We start from the raw sequence: 18,709 nt of genomic DNA, 5'->3' as shown, positions 1-18,709 counted from the left end.
AACGTTCGAGGTTAGAAGAGGAATACGGTAGAAGATCAAGAGGTTTTTCTACAAGGTATAACTAGTAATTTTTATTTCCGCATCATGCTAGTTATTTATGGAAATAATACCAAATACAAGAGGCTTACGTTCTAGAATTTCGAATATGTTTTTTCGATGCTGTGTTCTTTTGTTTTTTTCTTTTCCTTGTGATTTGATTGTTCTCTTTGGTTAACCTAAAGTTATTTTAGGAAATTAAATATTAGCTTTCTATAAAAGGTTTTGTCTAGTCGGTGGTGGTTGCTCCCATATCCAAAAAGGTCATGTGCCTCGCTACGTCAGTACTAGGGACCAATTATGGAAATTAATATTTAATGGAATTAATAACTTAAGGAGACTTGGGTCGAACGTGTAAAGTTCCGCAGGAGATCCAAGTCAAAACCTAAAAGAACAAATAGATTAAGTTTTGGATCAAACGTGTTAAGTTCCGCAGGCGATCCAAAATTTAATTTAAAAGAACACATGGTAGCTAGGAAAAGGTTCAGACCTTTGTACAAAATTTTTGTACAGTGGAACCTATAGGTTTTCCGAGTAGCAACCAACAATTGGTATCAGAGCTAGGGTTTTGCCTCTGTGTATTTGGTATTTAGTTTAATTATGCACATGTCATACATAATTTAGGCAGGTTAATAGTAGGATGTGCTAACTTTGTGGATGCAGGATCCAACTATTATGACTTTTAGTTATTATGTGTGTGATTGGACCCTTGGATATGTCAAGGGCATTTATCTGTGTGTGCATGATTGTATTAAAATACAGCAGGAGCTGTATTTAGTTTTATTAGGATTTTATTTTTGATCTAGATACATGTACATTCCTTTTATGGAATATAAGATCAAAATGTAAAATTCTATTTATGTCGTGGATCGAATCTTGCAAAGCGTGGAACCTTCTAAGGACCAGAGGCGCAGCGGAACTAGGAGCAAGATGGATGCGACAGCTAGACCCGGTGGCCAAATATGGCAGCAGCTTGGGATGACAACACACGGAGGACAATTAGAGATAAAAGCCATAATAGTTGAAAATTAAATTTTCTATTTATTGCTTTTATATAATGCTGTGTGTGCATGTTAGTTTACAAGTTTTAGTAGGCTAGCATAGTTAAAATTCCTCATTTATAAATAACTAAGTGGGAGAGGGATTTTTAAATAAATCCCATGGTCTCCATTACTGGTTTGTAAGTGATGCAAACAAGCTGGATCTGAGTGCCTTCCTCCATAACGGATGAGCTTGTTTGCGGATCACTAGAACAGACTTCCATTTTTGGATGACTATAGGAAGTTAATTAAGAGCGTGTGATCTTCCCCAACGGAAGAGGCATAATCTTATTAATGGACTTAGTGTCAAGTAATGGTATACACTTAGACACATCTAATAGTATCCTCCCCATCGGAGTCACTGCTATTATTTGTGTGACCAAAAGATACCAACTATTAATTTTATTTGTCAAAAAGTTAGGTTGACAAGATAATAAAATTAATGGGATAAAACCCTCCTTTTACAAATGTTGAATTTGTATACGTCCACACTAACGTGGCATAAAAAATTCACGGTGTTTTGAATGTGTTGGTTAATTTAAAATAGTATTGTTTGAGGAATCAATATTATTCTAAATTTAGAGTGCTGACCAAAAGTTATTTGTGATTCTTAGGATGTCTTTCAACCCCCTGTCCATCATTCTTCAACATAATAGACTTACTGGACCAAACTACATAGATTGGAAAAGAAACCTGGACATTGTTCTTACTGCTGAAAGCTATAAATTTGTACTGACTGAGCAGTGCCCTCATGTGAATCTACCCAAGAGGAGATTGAATATCATAGGAAATGGGTAAAAGCAGATGAGATGGCGCGGTGTTACATTTTGGCTTCAATGTCAAATGTATTGCAACATCAGCATCAAGATTTACCAACAACCTATGATATTATGAACAATCTCAATGAACTCTTTGGTCATCAGGATAGGGCTTCTAGGCAAGAAGCCATGAGAAAGATAATGACAGCCACCATGCAAGAGGGTACTCCTGTAAGGGATCATATCCTAAAGATGATGGCTTATCTGAACGAGATACAGATCCTTGGAGGAGAAATTGATGGGGAAACCCAGATCGATATGATCCTCCAAACGCTACCTAGAAGTTTTGAGCAGTTCCGCCTGAACTATAATATGAATAAGAGGAACTACTGACAGAACTTCAAGCAGCAGAAGGATTATTTCGTCACAATGCTCAAATTCACTATGCTGAAAATGGTTCTACTTCTAAACCGAAAGGAAAGAAGAAGAAGAAACAAGCTGGCTCAGCAAAGAAAGTGAATAAATCTCAGAGTACGGGATTTAAAGCTGGAGTGAAGAAGCCGAAGGGCAAGTGCTTCATCTGTAAGCAGGCAGGACATTGGAAGGCGGACTGTCCTCGTAGGAACCAAAACAAAGGTATATCTCATACTCTAGTTGTTGAAACATGTTTAGCGGTGTTATCTACCAGCACCTGGTGTGTAGATACGGGAGCCACTGATCATGTCTGCAATTCCTTGCAGGGGTTCCAGGAAACCCGACGACTATCTGAAGGAGAAATTACCGTCTACATGGGCAATGCTACTAAGGTGGCAGCTGTTGCAGTGGGAGACATCTACTTATCTTTTAGTAGAAATAGAAATTTGATTTTAAGAAATTGTCTTTATGTACCCAGTTTTAGAAAAAATTTAATTTCAGTTTCTAAACTATTTTTAGATGGATATTCAGTTTCTTTCAGTAACGATGTAGTTATTAAAAGAAATAAAGTGATTATCTGTTCTGGTGCATTAGTTGGCAATTTGTATACTTTAAATCCAATTTCTTCCACAAAGCAAAATATGGAAATTTATAACTCATCTTCTAACTCTAATAAGAGAAAAGAACCTTCGGAGATGAACCAAGCATATCTTTGGCATCTAAGGCTTGGTCATATTAACTTAAGTAGGATTCAGAGGCTTATAGCCGATGGACTTTTGAGTTCATTTGAGTTGGAAAATTTTCCAACTTGTGAATCTTGATTGGAAGGTAAAATGACCAAGAGGCCCTTCAAGGCCAAGGGGTATAGAGCCAAAGAAGTGTTAGAGTTGGTTCACTCTGATTTGTGTGGTCCTATGTCTGTCCAGGCAAGAGGAGGTTTTGAATATTTTGTCTCTTTCATAGACGATTATTCAAGATATGGATACATTTACCTAATGCGCAAGTCCGAGTGCTTTGATAAGTTCAAAGAATACAAGGTCGATGTGGAGAAACGACTAGGTAAAAGTATCAAGACACTACTACGATCGTGGTGGCGAATACCTCTTAGGAGAGTTTAGGAATTACTTATCGAAGCCGGGATTCAATCCCAATTGTTCGCACCTGGAACACCCCAACAGAATGGTGCATAACGAAGGAATAGGACTCTTATGGAGATGGTTAGATCAATGATGAGTTATTCAGATTACAAATTCGCTTTGGGGATATGCTCGGAAACATCGCAGATTCCGAACTTAGTACCTTCTAAATCAGTTTCTTCTACTCCCATAGAATTGTGGAATGGGAGAAAGCCCATCTAAGACATATTCGGATTTGGGGTAGTCCATGTACTAAAACCAGATGTTGATAAGTTAGAATCTCGCAGAAGTTCGCGTGTTTGTAGGATATCCCAAAGGAACGAAAGGTGGTTTATTTTATAGTCCTAAAGACCAGAAGGTCATTGTTAGCACCAATGCCCAGTTTTTAGAAGAAGACTATATAATGGATCACAAGCCCAGTAGCAAAGTTGTTTTAGAAGAACTTAGAGAGGGCACGTCTACTTTAGTACCAACAGTACAAGATGAAGTACCACAAGAGACTACAACACGTGTCACACATGATACACAACCACAGACAGTGCCTCGTCGTAGTGGGAGGGTTGCAAGGCAACCTGAAAGATTCATATTTTTGGGAGAGTCTTCAGATTTGATCCCAGGTAAACATGAACCTGATCCCCGGACATATGATGAAGCACTCCAAGATACAGATGCAGCATCTTGGCAAAAAGCGATGAATTTTGAAATAGAGTCTATGTACTCTAATAAGGTCTGGGAGCTTGTAGAACCACTTGATGGTGTAAAAGCCGTTGGATGTAAGTGGATCTACAAAAGGAAAAGAGGGACAGATGGGAAGGTAGAAACCTTTAAAGCTAGGCTTGTTGCGAAAGGGTACACTCAGAAAGAGGGAATCGATTATGAGGAAACCTTTTCACCGGTAGTCATGCTTAAGTCTATCCGGATACTCTTATCCATTGCTGCTCATATGGATTATGAGATTTGGCAAATGGATGTCAAGACAGCTTTCCTTAATGGAAGTCTTGAAGAGAACATCCATATGAAGCAACCAGAAGGGTTCATTGAAAAAGGCAAAGAGCATCTAGTGTGCAAGCTCAATCGGTCCATTTATGGACTGAAGCAAGCTTCAAGGTCTTGGAACATCCGGTTTAATGAAGTAATCCAGTCATATGGATTTATTCAAAGTCCGGATGAGTCTTGTGTATATAAGAAGTGTAACGGAAACGTGGTGGTATTTCTTGTACTATACGTAGATGATATTTTGTTAATTGGCAACAATGTCAAGGTATTATCAGACGTAAGGGTATGGTTGTCCAAACAATTTGATATGAAGGACTTAGGAGATTGTGCACACATTCTTGGGATCAAAGTTATAAGGGATCGCAAGAAAAGAATGTTGTGTCTGTCCCAAGCTTCATATATAGACACAATCCTTGCTCGTTTTAGTATGCAGGATTCCAAGAAAGGTTTCTTACCTTTAGGCATGGAATAGCTCTATCTAAAGAGATGTCTCCAAGACATCAAAGGAGATAGAAGACATGAAAGCGGTTCCTTATGCTTGGAGGAAGCCTAATGTATGCAATGCTATATAGACCCGATATCCGTTTTACCGTGGGCATGGTCAGCAGATATCGAGTAACCCAGGACATTGGACTGCGGTAAAGCATATATTAAAGTACCCGAGAAGGACAAGAGATTATATGCTAGTTTACCAAGCAGACGATTTGCTGGATTCAGATTTCAATCGATAGGGATAACAGTAAGTCTACATCGGGCTATGTGTTTACTTTAGGAGGTGGAGCCATTTCATGGAGGAGTGTTAAGCTAAATGCGTTTGGATTCAACCATGGAAGCTGAGTATGTAGCACCTCCGAGGTAGCTAAAGAAGCGGTATGGCTCAGGAACTTTCTAATGGACTTAGATGTGATTCCTGGTTTGCCCAAAATTATCACAATTTATTGTGATAATAGCGGTGCAGTTGCAAACTCGAAGGAACCACGAGCTCATAAGGCAAGTAAACATATAGAGCGCAAGTACCACCTGATACGAGATATCGTGAAGCGAGGAGAAGTTGTCATCGCCAAGATTGCATCAGCAGATAACCTTTCACTAAGGCCCTTCCGGCGAAAGCTTTCGATCGGCATGTGGAGGGAATGAGAATCAGATGTATGGTAGAAGATATGGCAGCTTAGTCATTAGTATGAGTGGGAGATTGTTGGAGTGTATACTGAAAGCCTAAGATTTGTAAACATTCATTATGAATAAAGAATCACATTTGGTCAAATTGTCTACATTTGTTTGTAGTTGTTCAATTAATTTATATTGTAGATAACATAGCATGTGATGTCATATGCAGAAGATAATGTTATCAGTACCTTATAAATTATAAACAGTAGCTCACGACTAAAATGGAAAGGAACAAACCATTAGTAGGTCGTAGTGTAATTAGGTATCAGTTTATCTTGACTGTATAATTACACTAGTACACTCAGAGTGTATTGAGTAGGACCATTTGAGGTCGTTTCTTTTGTACTGACTTTATAAAGAAACAAAGACCTCGGTTATTATGGAAGTGTGTGCTCTTAATCCTGATATAATAACAAGCACATATATTTGATATTTATTTCTTTAATTTATCAATGAGTGAGATTTAGTTCGATGAATCAATAAGCCCGATAAGTTGGGAAATGGTATCACTTATAGTGTGTGTTGTTGATTATAGAAGGAAACTGTGTTCTAGAGATACTAGGTTGATAATGTCCCTAAGAGGAGCTCATAAGGATTGTCATGTTAAACCCTGCAGGTGGACTTAGTCCGACATGATGATAAGGTTGAGTGGTACTACTCTTGGACTTAGATATTAATTAAATGAGTTGTCAGTAACTCACTTAATTAGTGGACATTCGATATCTTAAACACAGGGAGACTAACACACTCATAATAAGAAGGAGCCCAAAATGTAATTTGGGATTGGTGCGGTAGTTCAATAATAGTTCTCTAGTGGAATGAATTATTATTGATAAAATTAAGTTGTGTGTTCGGGGCGAACACGGGATGCTTAATTTTATCGGGAGACCAAAACCAATTCCTCCTCTCGGTCCCTATCGTAGCCTCTTATTTATAGAGTTCTATACCCACCTTATATACCCACCCAATAGGGGCCGGCCAAGCTAGCTTGGGAACAAGCTAGGGCCGGCCTAGGTATGAATTTGGGTGGCCGACCCTAGCTTGAACCCAAGCTAGTGGGGGTCGGCCAAATTAAATTAAAAAGGAATTTTAATTTTAATTTTTATTATGTGGAAGAAATAATTCATTAAAGAGAATTTAAATTAAAATATCTCTCTTATAAAAGATCTACAAAAGATTAAAGAAAGAGATTAGATCTCTTTCCTTATTTGTAGATTGGTGAGATATTTTATTTTCTCTTTAAAATTATTCACATGATAATAAAATTAAAATTATAGAAATTTACTTTTATTAACCATGAAGAGATTTTTAAAGAGAAATTTTATTTTTTAAAATTTCCGGAAACAAATTAGGAAGTTTTAATTTGTTGATTGAAACTCTCCTAATTTGCTCTCTTGATTGTGGCCGGCCATCACAAGTTGATTGGGAAATTTTATTTTATTTTTCTCAATTAATTCATGTCAAGGAAAATTAAGGAAATTTTATTGTAATTAAATTTCCTAATTTGCCTAGGCCAAGGAATATAAAAGAAGGGGTGAGGGTGCCTTCATGAGATACAACATCTATTATTTCTCTCACTCTTTTGTTCCTTGGTGTGGCCGGCCATCCTCTCCTCTCTCTTCTTCTTGTGGTGGTTGAATCTCCCTCTTCCATTGGAGCTCTTGTGGTGGCCGGATACTACTCGTAGGAGGAGAAGAAGAAGGAGAGAAAGCTAGCATCTCTTGGAACTTGGTTAGTATTTTGGTTTTCCTCCTTGGTGAAGTTTTTCCTTTGTGGCCGAACCTTGCTTGGAGGAGAAGAAGGTGGTTGGTGGTTTCTCATCTCGGAAGATCTTTGCCCACACAACGTTCGAGGTTAGAAGAGGAATACGGTAGAATATCAAGAGGTTTTTCTACAAGGTATAACTAGTAATTTTTATTTCCGCATCATGCTAGTTATTTATGGAAATAATACCAAATACAAGAGGCTTATGTTCTAGAATTTCGAATATGTTTTTTCGATGCTGTGTTCTTTTGTTTTTTTCTTTTCCTAGTGATTTGATTGTTCTCTTTGGTTAACCTAAAGTTATTTTAGGAAATTAAATATTAGCTTTCTATAAAAGGTTTTGTCTAGTCGGTGGTGGTTGCTCCCATATCCAAGAAGGTCATGTGCCTCGCCACGTCAGTACTGGGAACCAATTATGGAAATTAATATTTAATGGAATTAATAACTTAAGGAGACTTGGGTCGAACGTGTAAAGTTCCGCAGGAGATCCAAGTCAAAACCTAAAAGAACAAATAGATTAAGTTTTGGATCAAACGTGTTAAGTTCCGCAGGCGATCCAAAATTTAATTTAAAAGAACACATGGTAGCTAGGAAAAGGTCAGACCTTTGTACAAAATTTTTGTACAGTGGAACCTATAGGTTTTCCGAGTAGCAACCAACATCTAGAGCATGTATCCCTTCATGGCCGAGACCTTAAGGTGTCCATTTGAATCATAGTTAAATATATAAGCATGTGAACACAAACAACATGTTATCTCAATTTCTTAAGAAGCATCTTTAACACATGAGGTCTAAATTTTAGGGTTTCTAGGTCTTTAAACCCTACATGGCCGAACCTCATCAAGCATAGAATTTGTTCAAATGGCATAAAAGCATAGAAAGTCATAACACATTTCATAACATGTATAAAAGTCAAGCACTATAAGTATACATTTAAATTGTGTCTTAGGTTTCATAGGTTTTTCCTTTCTTTATCTCATAGCATATGTTTGGCCGAAACCTTCCAAGTTTTTAAACTAGGTTTTAGGTGGCCTAAAGTATGGAAAACCTAACCAAGTTTTATGGCAAAAGTATCAAAGAAACTATACATACAAGTTTGGTTCACAAACAAGTTAGGACCCTTGTGGTCTTTATTAACATATATCATGCAACCAATTTTCCTATACTCTAATTAAGCATGGGAGCATCAAACAACTTTCATATCTTATTGTCATGGAGGTTTTGAGCATGTTAAAAATCTGTTTAAGCTATTCTAAAGCATCCACCTTACCATGGCCGAAACAGTAAAAGTGATGTTCATGAGTTTCTATCAACATACAAGCATGCAACTCTTTTAAGAAACTCTATATTCTATCATATAAACATGGTAAGTTTAAATTCAAGTCTTCCTAACCCTAAACCCTTCCTTGGTCGAAACTTGTGAGTGGGATACTTATGGTTCCAAGTAACCTTCAAGTATGAAAACGATAATGGATCCTTAACCATTTATTTAGAGGGTTTTGTGCAAGTTAGGTAAACAATTAAATTCCCTAGCCTTTACAAAACCTTTTTGGCCGAAACTATAGGGTTAGATACATCCCTAATCCAACATCACATATATATAAAAATATGAGAGAAAACCTTCTTACAAAGCATAGAAAAATTATCATGAATCAAAGCTTATATTAAACATTCCTAGGATCAACAAGTCCTTTCTTTGGCCGAGTTTTCACAACTTTGTTTCTAGGTTTTAAAATCCTCATAAAATCCAAAAACACATTAAAATCCCTTGTACCACAGGTGAGGGGAAGCTTACATCCTTTTCACTTGTGGTTCTAAAGTATGGTGATGGAAGAAGAGGTCTCTTCTTCTTGTTCTCCTCCTTTGATTTCCTTTGGTAGCCCTCCTTTGTATCCTAGGAGGAACTTTGTTTTTGGGGGCCGAAAATGGAGGAGAGGGGGCTGAGGTTCTCGGTGATGGAGAGGAGAGAATGAGAGAAATGAGAGAAAAATAAAATCTCCTCTTTACATATTCTCTTTTATGTTAAGGGGGAAGAGGTAGCAAAATCGGTTTTTGCTTTCCTTCTCCCTTAGCCTTTTTTTTTCATTTCCTTTTTATTTTATTTATTTATTTGTTCTCATCATTCATGATGAAACAAGGGGGAATGAATCCCCTTAATTCTCTTTTTTAAGTCACGGCAAAAGATGAAGAAAAGGGAGAGAAAAGAAGGAAGGCAAGTTGCCTTTCTCTTGCTCTTTTCTTGTTTTCTTTTGGCTAGCTTTTACTCTCATCCTTATCATGAGTTTCCCTCCTTTGCTATCAATATATTATTCCTATCCCAACTAGTTATTACCCATTAATCCTATCATTTACATCATGAGAGGTTCAAGGTTCAATCCTTGACAACTCCCTATTTTTTTATTTCTTTTTATTTCTTTTTGGTTCAACATTCTACTAATATTTTTCTAAGAAAAATTCATCATTCTCTTATTTTATCTTAAAAGCTTAGTGGGTGTTACAGGGATAACTTTCCTAGTATTTTTGACATGACCACTAAACCTAGACTTGGTTCCATAGCTATATGGAACCCTATGGTAAGAAGACACATCTTTCTTGATTTTAGGTTTGTATCCCAAACCCCTATGACCATTGGATGACCCTTGTTGTTTTCCTAAACCTAGTTTATGATTCTTGGACCGTTGTGTTTCATTTGTAATTCTTCTAAGGGTCCTTTCCAATTTATCAAGTCTTATCCTCAAGACTTGATTTTCTCTCCATAATACCTCAGCCTTAGATTTTTCACTAACACCTTGATTTTTATTTTTCTTAGGCAAATACCTAGAATCTTTAGAATTATTGCCTAAATGATTTTCTACCCTTCTAACCTTAGGTTGAGTGATTTTAGCATGATAGGCTACATAATTCTCCTTAATTCGATCATGCTTCCTATTTTTATGGTAAATAGCATTAAAATGATATAAACTGGAATTAGCATGCTTTTTACCATTATTCAAGGGGGTAGGCTCAATAAATGTTACCTTGGGTTTTACCTTGTAAGCTCCCCCTTGACTTGTGCTTCCACTTTTGACTTTGACCGCCTTCTTCCCCTTTGGACATTGGCTTTGATAATGTCCTTTTTGTTGACACAAGAAACACACAATGTGTTCCTTGCTCTTCTTTGTTGTGGGAGCGGTCTCCTTGGGCTTATCCTTGCCCTTAGGTGCCACTTGACCCTTCTTCTTGGCCAATTTAGGGCACTTACTTTTGTAATGCCCTTGTTCCCTATACTCAAAGCAATGATATGATTTTTATTATTTATTGAAATAACTATACCTTTATGTGTAAGGATGACACTTGATCCTCCATTTGATGTCTCTTGATTTTTGGAGGATACTTCATCTTCTTCTCCACTTGACCCGGATGTAGAAGCTTCTCCTTCTTCTTGATCCGATATCAATGAAGGTCTCTCCCCCTCAATCCTAGAGGTGGAGGCTTCTTCATCTTTATCTTGTACATGGAACAAGGAATATGCTCATTCCTTGCTCTTTTCATTGCATATTCCTTTGAAGATGAGGCTTCTTAGACTTCCTCTTCAGAAATTGAGCATCTCTCAACTTCAGAGTCCTCTTGCTCTTGACCTTGATCCATTGAGTCACCCTCTTTAGATTCTTCTTGATTTGTTACAGTGGAGGGGATCTCATGAATCTTTGCTAATTTGCTCTAAAGCTCCTTGGCATCCTCGAATTCTCCAATTTGAGCCAAAATATTGCTTGGGAATAAATTGACCAATAGCTTGGTCACTTTGTCATTTGCCTCACTCCTTTGAATTTGCTCTTGGTTCCATTTGCTCTTCTTGAGGATCTTGCCTTTTAAATTTCTTGGAGCTTCGAAGCCTTCCATTAGAGCAAACCATTGCTCTATCTCCATCATCAAGAAATTTTCGATTCTTGATTTCAGTTCATCGTCTTCATCGTCTGACTCGGGTTCTTCTTCTGGTTAGTTAGAGCCCTAGAGCCAATCATTTGATGATTGTTGTATGGACTCGTTGTATCATATTCTTATATAAATAAATAAATTTGTTTTGGTTATTATACTTACTCTTATTGGTGCCAAATAACTAAGTATAATAGCATCCTTGAGTAGAAGGTTCTTACCTATATCAATCGATTGGTTGAATCGATAGTGAGATGATATAGGGAACACTACTCTTAATCATTCCTAGTCGAGTATTAACATTCAGGGGCAATGTTAATGCAATAATACTAGCATGTAGGTCAACTCGATGACTTGATCTCACAAGTCATGGATATAGAGATATCAAGTTGATACATGGGTAGAATGTATACTGAATGACCCACCATGAGAAAGTATCATGGATTGTTATATGAGTGTCATATACTTTCTCATGTGGCTATTAGTATGACTACTAATCCTTGGACCTGAAGTCACCATGGATCCCTACATAAGGAGTTATGTACTTTGGTTTCGTCAAACGTCACCCGTAACTGTGTGGACTATAAAGGCGATTACTGGGTATGTAACAAATTATGTAGAGGGATGTGAGTGATGTAGATGGGATCTATCCCTTCTATATGATGGGAGCGACATCAATATTCTTGATAGAGTGAGACCACGAAGTGCATGGCTATGCCCAAATGAGTCAATATGAGATATTGAGCTCATTTGATTGAGTGAGTCTACTTGGAGTTCAAGATTTAGATTGGTCAGAGGATGACACGGTCTATGCCTCACATTGATCAATCTAGATGTCTAGGATAGAAGGACACTTGTCATATATTGTGAGGAGTCACAATTAGTAGTCACAAGGTGATGTTGGATCTCAACATTCTTGTAACATGGGTAGTAATGATGTGTTGCTAGATACCGCTCATTACTTATGCTCCTAAATGGGTTTAGGGGCATTGCCAACGTTACAAGAACCTATAGGGTCACACACTAAGGACAATTAGATGGAGATTAGGTTCATATGATGAACCAAGAGGATTAGGTTCATGTATTGAACCAAATTGGATTAAGAGTAATCCAAGTTAGGCTAATTGAGTTGGACTCAAGTTGATTCATGTGTTCAATGAGTCTAATTTAGATTATGACTCATTGAATCAATTTAATTAAATGAATTAGATTCATTATATTAAGTTGGTTTGAATCAAATGGTTAGATTAGATCAACCATGAGAGAGATTTGGGCAAATTTGGCTTGACTTGAGAAGGAAGATGAAAGGTCAAGTTTGACTTGACCATTTGCCACCTCATTTGTGAGTTGGCAATAGGAGGACTAATGATGATGTGCCACATCATCAAAGCTAGCACATGTGTGTGCCACATCATGGAGGTTACAAACCCCTTTCCATTTAATGTGGCCGGCCACATTAATTGTAAGGGAGTTACAATTGTGGCCGGCCACTCAAAATGAATGAGAATGAATTTTTTTCATTCAAGGCATTCATTCTATCTTCTTCCTCCTTGAGCTCCTTCTTCTCTCCCTCTCATCCTACCTTGGCCGAACCTACTAAGGTGCTAGCACACTTTAGTTTGGTTTTCTCCCTCTTTTGTTCTTGTGGATACGTGTAGAGGATTGTCTACTTTGACAATCTTGAGATCTGGCACCTTGGACGAGCGGGATTCACGAAGGGTGCGCATCATGGATAAAAACTCTTAACCATCTAGAACTCTAATGTAGATCTAGAGTTAGTAAACTCGTACTCGAAGGTTTTTCGAAATTTTATTCTACGCATGGATCCGGTGACGAGGGTTTCGGGGTTTCCGCGACGCGAAAAAATTATTTTCGCGGCCCGAAAAACCCAACAGTGATATCAGAGCCACGTGCGAAGTCTTGTACGAGTTTATTTTGTATTTTTATGAAAAATAGCAGTTCTGTAATATTCTGTAAATTTCCTATTTTTATAGTTTTTATGGGTATTTTTCTCGTAGAAGCGAAGCACAAGGATATAAAAATTGTAGTTTTTATAGTTTATTTTATAGTTTTTATTTTACTCATAAAAATTGTAGTAAAAATTATAAAAAATTATAGAAAATACATAATTTAGAATTATATATTATTTTGTGATAGTCATGGCCCAAAAAGACCCAATTTGATTGGAAATGTGTTGTAATTCATAATACGACCTGCGTGCCGTCATGTGATATGCGTGTTGTATATTTGATTCGCGACCTGCGTGTCGTGCCTTTCTCTATTTTTATATTCTTGTTGTAAATTAGTTTAGACTCGAATGTAAATCGAGTTTCAAAATTGTAATGTACAAAATTGGAGCGGTGGAAGGTCCACTTGAGACGGAGTTACGAGGAGGGTGCGAGCAACACAAGGTGGTCAAAGGGAGGAGCTTAAGAAGCTGTTGACCCTAGGTTGACCATCCGATCTTATCATTGGCTTGAGAAGATCGTAGTAGGGCCATGACTAATCACAAAAATTTAATTAATTGCTTGTGTGTGTATGTGATGCATGCTAGATTAGTAATTAATTAGTGCCTAACGATTAGATTAGATCTAAATCGTGTACAAGATGCACCCTCTCGATTAGATTAGATCTCAAACGCGTCAACTCAAATGCCTACCATGCTGTGATACCTATCACTACCTCGATCACATGTGTTATTGAATTTGCCAAAGCAGAGCAACACATATTATCTTGGTAGGGTACGGAGGGACAATCTTGGTCCCGCCTATCAACGCATGGGTGAGTACAACTCAATTAGATTGAGTAACTAGTTAACTCAATTGGATCGAGTTTAACTATTGGCATTTTCCAATGGTTGGTAGATAGGTCAAAATCACATTTATATTAATTCTTGGGCGTATTAGCCAAAGCTAACTCAAGTCTTAATATACATGCGGATCTTGTCCTATAAACAAGAGTTGCATAGAGATGTAATTGGTAATTAGTTACCTACCAATCATACTAAGTCTTGGGCGATTTAGCCAAAGCTAACTCAAGGCGTAGTATGATGTGGTTTTGTCCCACATGAATTATAGAATTTAGTGGGAGCATCATTTAGTTAAAAGGCCTAATTAAATGATTTAAAAGAATATGTTATTTACTTTCTTCTTTAATTTCTGTTGTAGATTACCATGACGTCGAATACAAACTCTTTCTCCCTACGTTCTGTCCTTGAGAAGGACAAGCTCAATGGAGCAAATTTCTTGGACTGGTACAGGAACTTGAGAATAGTTCTCACCTAAGAATGTAAACTGTACGTTCTGGAGCAGCCCATTCCGGAGGCTCCTCCTGCAACTGCCACGCGAGCTGACCGAGATGCTTACAAGAAACATCAAGATGACGCATTAGATGTGCCCTATCTGATGCTCGCGACTATGAACTCTGAGCTTCAGAAACAACATAAGTTGATGGGAGCTTACGATATGGTTGAACATCTTCGTCAACTATATCAGGGACAAGCTAGGCACGAGAGATTCGAGATTTCAAAGGCATTGTTTTAGTGCAAGATGCCAGATGGGGCTCCCGTAGGCCCATATGTACTCAAAATGATTGGGTACATAGAAAACCTACAGAGGTTGGGATTCCCGCTTGGCCAAGAGCTGGCCACTGACCTGATCTTGCAATCCTTGCCGGATAGATATAGTCAATTCGTTCTAAACTACAACATGAATGAAATTGACAAGCCACTGCCCGAGCTGCTTAGCATGTTAAGAACTGTTGAGCTGAACCTTAAGAAGGTTAAGCGCCACTCTGTTCTGATGGTTCAGAAACACAAGGGCAAGGGCAAGCCCAAAGGCAAAGGAAAGTCCCAAGCCAAGGGCAAAGGCAAGGCATTGAAGCCTAAAGGAGGGGTCGCCAAGGATGCTACCTGCTTCCACTGCGGTCAGACCGGGCATTGGAAGAGGAACTGCGAGGTGTACCTGGAAGATCTTAAGAAGAAGCGAAGTGAGACTTCCACTTCAGGTATATATGTTATAGAAGTCAATCAATCTATTTTTTCATCATGGGTATTAGATACCGGATGTGCTTCTCACATTTGTACTAATGTGCAGGCGCTGAGAAATAGCAGGCATTGGCAAAGGGCGAGGTGGACCTACGCGTAGGCAATGGAGCACGGGTTGCTGCTATTGCTGTAGGGACTTATTTTCTATCTCTGGCCTCTGGGCTTGTACTAGAGTTGGATGATTGTTGTTATGTGCCTGCTTTAACTAAGAACATAATTTCAGTTTCTTGTTTGGACAAGAAAGGTTTCTCTTTTATAATAAAGGACAAATGTTGTTCAGTTTATTTAAAAGATATGTTCTATTGTAGTGCACCTCTGATGAATGGACTCTAAATGTAACAACCATAGAGTACTTAGCAAGATTTTAGATATTGTTTTTTTATCATGAATAAAAAAATAGGCCTTATGTGTAAATTTGCAAAAATAATAAAATAAAATAGAACCAAAAAGAGATGACCAGGGTTTGAACCTTGGATCTCTTACTAGATATATGTATGTGTTAACCAATAGACCAAGAGAAGTTATTATTAAAGAGAGAGGTGACAATATAGTTAAGAGTAAGAAAAGAGCTTTTTCATTGAGAAGGAGAAGTTAGAGTTGCCCTCTTCCTCTCAAAAGAAAAGAGGATTCTTGCTTCCTCTTTTCATTAAGGAGAAGTAAAAGAAAGGAGAAGGAAAAGTATATTTTCCCTTCCTCCTCTCATGATGAATAAAAGGGGAAATTAAAGAAGAAAATTCATTTTCACCTCTTCCTCCTTTCCCCCTCCTCCTCACCGTGACCAAGAGCCTCTCCTCACCTCTCCTTGCCGAAATCCAAAAACAAAGGAGGACTCCTCTCTAGGAAGGCTCCACAAGCAAGATTTCCCCCCTAAGTAAATCAAACAAGGATGTAAGTATTCCCTCACCTGTGGTACAAGTCACTTACGATATTTTTGAAATATTAGAACGCTTGAAAATAAAAATAAAAAGAGAAGAAACCATGCTCATGGATCTTATTATGTTAGGATATGAATTTAGTTAAAGATTTATGTTGGATGTTGTTTAAGCTTGATCTTCTTCTTAATATGTTTATTGACCTTCTTCTTAATAAGGTTCGGCCATGATGAATTTTTAGGGTTCATGAAGCTCCAAACCTAAGTTAGTATGCTCATAGACTACCTTATAATATGTTATGAAATTAGCTAGGTATTCATGTTCATATGTTGCTTAGAAGTTTATTTCTTGTTTTATGATGTTTCGGCCATGATGAATTTTTAGGGTTCATGAAGCTCCAAACCTAAGTTAGTATGCTCATAGACTTCCTTATGATATGTTATGAAATTAGCTAGGTATTCATGTTCATATGTTGCTTAGAAGTTTATTTCTTGTTTTATGATGTTTCGGCCATGATGGAGTTTTAGGGTTTCATAAAGCTCAAAACCAACTTTAGCATGCTCATATACTTCTCTATGATATGTTATGGAATTAGTTAAGTATTCATGTTTATATGTTGCTTAGAAGTTTATTTCTTGCTTGATGAAGTTTCAGCCATGATGAGGTTTTAGGGTTCATGAAGCTTAAAACCTAATTTAATATGCTCATAGACTCCTTTATGATATGTTATGAAATTAGCTAGGTATTCATGTTTGTATGTTGCTTAGAAGTTTATTTCTTGCTTGATGAAGTTTCGGCCATGATGAGGTTTTACAGTTCATGAAGCTCAAAACCTAATTGAATATGCTTATAGACTCCTTTATGATATGTTATGAAATTAGCTAGGTATTCATGTTTATATGTTGCTTAGAAGTTTATTTCTTGCTTGATGAAGTTTCGGCCATGATGAGGTTTTAGGGTTCATGAAGCTCAAAACCTAAATTAGTATGCTCATAGACTTCTTTATGATATGTTATGAAATTGGCTAGGTATTCATGTTGTATGTTGCTTAGAAGTTATTTCCCTTCTTATGAACTTTCGGCCATAACTATAATGTAGGGTTCAAGAAAGTTTAAACTTAACTTAGCAAGCTCATGGATTCCCTTATGATATGATATGAAGGTAGCTTGGTATTTGTATGCTTATGTAGAACTTAGTTTCATGCTTTTAAAGGTTCGGCCACAATTAAGTTAAAAGGCCTAGGAAGCTTAGAACCTACTACTTATGCTCATGATATTCTTTATAGTTTATGACATGAATTTGATTTAAGGTTCACATGCTGATATGTCATTGTAACTTAAAAACCAAGCATGGTGACTCTCGACCACCATATGAAACTAGGGTTAGAGACCCAATTATGACTTTGCTAGGTGTCTCACATACTAGAATACGAACTAGGAGATGCTAGTAAATGTTTTCCATGTATGATTATGGTTGCACGATGATTTTTATACTTAATTTAGGATGCTTGATATGTTTTATGCTTAAGTATGCATGCTTTATGACCAGACAAGTAACATGTCTATTTATGTATGTTTAAGAATTATGCATGAAATGATTCTTATGATGACAATGTACCCAAGCATGTATGATTTCAAATATGTGGCATGTTCATTTATGTAAGCTCATGAACCAAGCATGATAATGGTTTTATATGATGGCTATGTGCCCAAGAATGTATGCCTTATGATATGATAAGAAAAAGGCAAAGAGTTGCTTCCCTTAAGATTGGGATTAAGAGCACTCTTCATGTTAAGACAAGAGTATGACATCTATGATGATATGATATGACAGTTATGATGATATGATATGAATGACATGTACTTTACTTTGTATGGCTTGTACCAAGGGTGGGCTCCATAAGCGCCCCTAGACCGACGGACTATGAACGGGTCTAGTAAAAAGGGATGGGCTCCTTAGTACGCCCCTAGGCCGACGGACTATGAACGGGTCTAGATCCCTAGTAGGTTCGGGGCTAGCTACCCTGTCCTAGGGATTGCACGCATTTATGTATGTATGTGGTACAAGCCGGGCCCTCATGATGATGATATTATGTTTAAGTATTAAAAGATATGTTTAAAGACATCTTGCACTCGACATGGCATATGTTTTAAAAAGGACATTTTGCATAATGCACCCATTCACATATGACATGTTTCTTTTATGATTCATATGATCTGATGATATGTTATGTTTCTTATGATTCACCTCACATGATCTCTTTATTTATGATATGTTAGAATCATGGTTGATAATGATATGTTAGGATAAGGAACTATGCTCACATTACATATTGTTAGATGATTATGTCTTCATTGATGATATGCTTATATGATTATGCTTTGAGATACGATTTTTGTGAGTAGGAAAGGATCTTACTGAGCCTGTGTGCTCATAGCTTACTTCCTTGTACCACAGATAAAGGCAAGGGATGGATGACTTAAGGGAGCTGCAGGAGAGGCAAGGAGGTGTGTGTGGCAGTGGCTCGGCTAAGACAAATAAGACCTGCTATGATATTTTGTTATGTTTG

Source organism: Zingiber officinale, chromosome 6A (assembly GCF_018446385.1).
Source record: "Zingiber officinale cultivar Zhangliang chromosome 6A, Zo_v1.1, whole genome shotgun sequence".
Classification (NCBI taxonomy): Eukaryota; Viridiplantae; Streptophyta; class Magnoliopsida; order Zingiberales; family Zingiberaceae; genus Zingiber; species Zingiber officinale.
The sequence above is the reverse complement of the archived record's forward strand: the minus strand, read 5'-3'. Positions refer to the sequence as shown.